Source organism: Medicago sativa, chromosome 6, assembly GCF_051527215.1.
Source record: "Medicago sativa cultivar Bolivia chromosome 6, Bolivia_mono, whole genome shotgun sequence".
Classification (NCBI taxonomy): domain Eukaryota; kingdom Viridiplantae; phylum Streptophyta; class Magnoliopsida; order Fabales; family Fabaceae; genus Medicago; species Medicago sativa.
The window spans coordinates 44,568,064-44,571,972 of NC_140754.1; the positions used below are offsets into that span (position 1 = coordinate 44,568,064).

The following is a 3,909-nucleotide window of genomic DNA, read 5'->3' on the forward strand; positions in this document are numbered from 1 at the left end:
GGTTACGAACAAGCTAAAACATTATGCATGTAATCCATGACTATTTCATTACATATTACCTTGACATAGACAATAATGGCTTAGACAATTTATTTGTGATAACCATAGTTTAAATCTATAATAAAACAACCAAGTATTTGTAGATTTTTCTGTTTATTGCATATGAAGATAAATAAAAAGACTTGTATTAGAAACATTACCTACATACTGTTGGTATCTCTTCTTCATTGTAAGATCGAGATTTGCAACAAAAGCAATTGTATCCCTCCAATTACCTGTCATGTAGTACAATTTCCATTGATCATCTCATTCTCATACAAAACATTAATCAGAATACCATGATTGATCATTTGGAAAAGTTTGAATATTTATAAAGGTAAAAAACATATTTAACCCAAAACATTCATATCCTCTAAAATAAATACACAAATAAGTCACATGATAATTAATTAAATAAAACATCTTTAAAGAGCACGAGTACTCTACTATTTAAGGATTTCCAATTTAAAAGTTACCATTGAGAAAACTTAATACTTCAATTCTTGATACATTGAATATAAAAGTTTTCATTAAAACTTACTCTCTCCGTCTCTAAATTATAGTCAATTAAGGTTTGTGCACGATTATTAAGGAAATGATTAATTGTGTTGATTTCAATGGTAAAATTATTAACATTTACTAAAATACCCTTATTAATTGTTGTTAGTGGAATAGTTAAGTTACATAAAATTCAATAAATAAGTGTATAATAATTGAAAAAAATAATAAATTTTGTATTAGTATTCTAAAGTGACAATTATTTTGAAAAAAATAAAAAAATGTTAAAGAGACAATTATTACGAGACAGAGGGAGTTCTATCTAAAATTCTTAAAGAATGTCATTAATACACTCATTAACATTACATTTATTTTATTTGTTTTTTTTTTTTTTTTTGCTTTCAAAAAATAAAATAAAAGTATGAATAGTTTGTACCTTTCCAAAATCACTTGTTTCTTTCTACGAGACCCAACTTTTTGAAGTTCCAATTTCCATCCACCACGACCTGCTGTTCACCGCAACCGCTCTAATGTCGTTCTTAAGGTTCAGGTTTCTATCTTCTTCTAATCCCACTTTTCTTTATTATTTTTTATTACCACTCTCACTCTAAATTCATTCCCAATCATTTTGATGTTGATAATGTTGTTTCGTCGTTCAATTGCATGCTCCAAACGCGTCATACTCCATCCATTGTTGAATTCACCAAAATCTCAACTTTCCTTGTTAAGACCAAAAACCACTACCTCACTGTCCTTTCTCTTTCAAGACAAATGGAATTTAACGGAATTATTCCATATTTACCTATGTTAAACATCTCGATTAATTGTTACTGCCACTTAGGTCAAATGAATTTTGCCTTTTCTGTATTTGCCAAGATTCTCAAGATGGGTTATCACCCAGATACCATAAACTTGACTACTCTTATCAAAGGTTTGTGTCTTAACGGTAAAGTAAAGGAAGCTCTCCACTTTCACGATCATGTGGTTGCACCTGGATTTCATCTGAACGAAGTTAGCTACGGGACCTTGATCAACGGGTTGTGTAAAATGGGAGAAACAAAAGCCGCATTACAGTTGTTGAGACGAATTGAAAGGAAATTGGTCAACCCCGATGTAGTAATGTATAGCACAATCATTGATGGTTTTTGTAAAGATAAGCTTGTAAATGATGCCTATGAGTTATATTCTGAAATGATTACAAAGAAAATTTCTCCTACCGTTGTCACTTTCAGTTCTCTAATCTATGGATTTTGCATTGTTGGTCAATTGAAATAAGCATTTGGTTTGTTCCCTGAAATGGTATTGAAAAACATCAACCTTTTAATATATTGGTTGATGCTCTTTGTGAGGAAGGAAATGTGAAAGGAGCTAAGACTCTGTTAGCCATGATGATGAAAGAAGGTGTGATACCAGATGTTGTTACCTACAATTCATTAATGGACGTATATTGCCTAGTTATTGACGTCAATAAGGCCAAACATGTGGTAAGCATTATTTCTCGAATGAGAGTGGCTCCAGATGCTCATAGCTATAATATTATTATTAATGGATTCTGTAAGATTAAAAGGGTCCAAGAAGCTTTGAGTATCTTTAATGAAATGCGGTTCAAAGGAATTGCTCCTGATAAGGTAACTTACAGATCAGGGAAATGCCTTGAGTATCTCTCATTGATGGTTTGTGCAGATCAGGGAAAATTTCTCATGCATGGGAGCTTCTTGATCAGATGCATGATAGAGGTCAACCTGCAGATGTATTCACTTACAATTCGTTCATACATGCTTTATGTAGAAATCATCAAGTTGACAAGGCAATTGCATTGGTCAAGAAAATTAAAGACCAAGGTATTCAACCTGATATGCACACATACACTACACTTATTGATGGATTATGCAAACAAGGAAGACTTAAGGACGCAGAAGTGATTTTTCAGGATCTTTTGATTAAAGGCTACAATGTATCAGTCTGGACATATAATATTATTATTAATGGCCTTTGTTTGGAGGGTTTGTTTGATCAAGCTATGACCATGCTGGAAAAAATGGAAGACAATGATTGCATTCCTGATGTTGTAACGTATGAAACTATTATTCGCACTCTTTTTAAAAACGATGAGAATGATAGGGCAGAGAAACTTCTACGTGAAATGATTACTAGAGGTCTACTGTAAGAGAAATTCGAGTTAATATGATTTCCTTTTATCAAAAATCATGATAGTTAATTAAGGATCAAGTAATTTTCAATGTATCCTTCCAAGAATCACCCCATGATAGTTAATTAAGGATCAATAGTCACTCCATATAGGAGCGGCTGGGAAAAACTCACATTAATTTCTCATGTAAGTAGGGTTTCATTCGGTGGTTGCATCTTCACCCTCAATTTATTAGTTCTCACTTGACTGCATTTTATCTTACGGTGCACCATCGTGCTTGTACCACCATCATACTCGCATCGTCAGCGTGTTTGTAGCAAGTACATGTATTTGTTGTTATCCTCTTCCAGTGTTGCGAGACAGCAGCTATAGCTACGATATGGCATAGAGGAATTCGAACAAACCGCTATTTACCGCAATCGCTGATTGACAACTGTAACACCCCGTTTTCCCAACGTAAAAATTTCATAATTAAAAATCAGAGTAATTCAACTTTAAACGGAATGCTACACTTCTTAAAAATTCATAAACTGAATAAATAACAATTTATTCTTAAAATCATTTAACATAAGTAATTCAAAACTTCGCAGCGGAATTAATTCATTCAACATAAAAAGTCTTTGCCACGCAGGCCTCATCAGAAAATCTCATAAGTCTTAGTTCAATATTTATTCATAAAAGTTCATAAACAATACGTAAGGAATAGAAGTAGGGTCAAGTCCCATCCCGTTACGTATCAGAGCACCTAGACACACATGTGAGGAGTCCACTCACGACACCTCTAATCTTGATTACCTGCAAGTTACCCATACGAAGAGCAACATTTCCAAGCAGAGGGGTGAGATTTCTCAAACAATAATATAAAGCATATAAATCATGTAAAGTACATTCAACAACTTAAACATCCTATAATTCATTAATCATATCTAGCAACTTAAACTTCCTTAACTAGTATCATTATTCTTCCTACATTAATCATATACTTCATATTATATCATCATATAAATATCATCACATATCTACAAATATTAGTCATAAGCATTATCATATATCCTTTTAATCATAGCATCTTAATCATAGACATAAACATCATCATATAACATCGAGTACTAATCATAACCATAATCATCAAATCATAATCATCAACTTATAAACAAACATCATCATCAAAACAATCATGAACATCAACAACAATAATCATTTAGCATCTTATAATCATCATA

At 32.3% G+C, this 3,909-nt stretch overlaps 1 pseudogene; it reads left to right on the plus strand.

Moving 5' to 3' along the window:
- The first annotated feature begins 1,067 nt into the window (after positions 1-1,067).
- On the plus strand, positions 1,068-2,723 carry LOC146915413 (uncharacterized; annotated as a pseudogene).
- Positions 2,724-3,909: the final 1,186 nt, after the last annotated feature.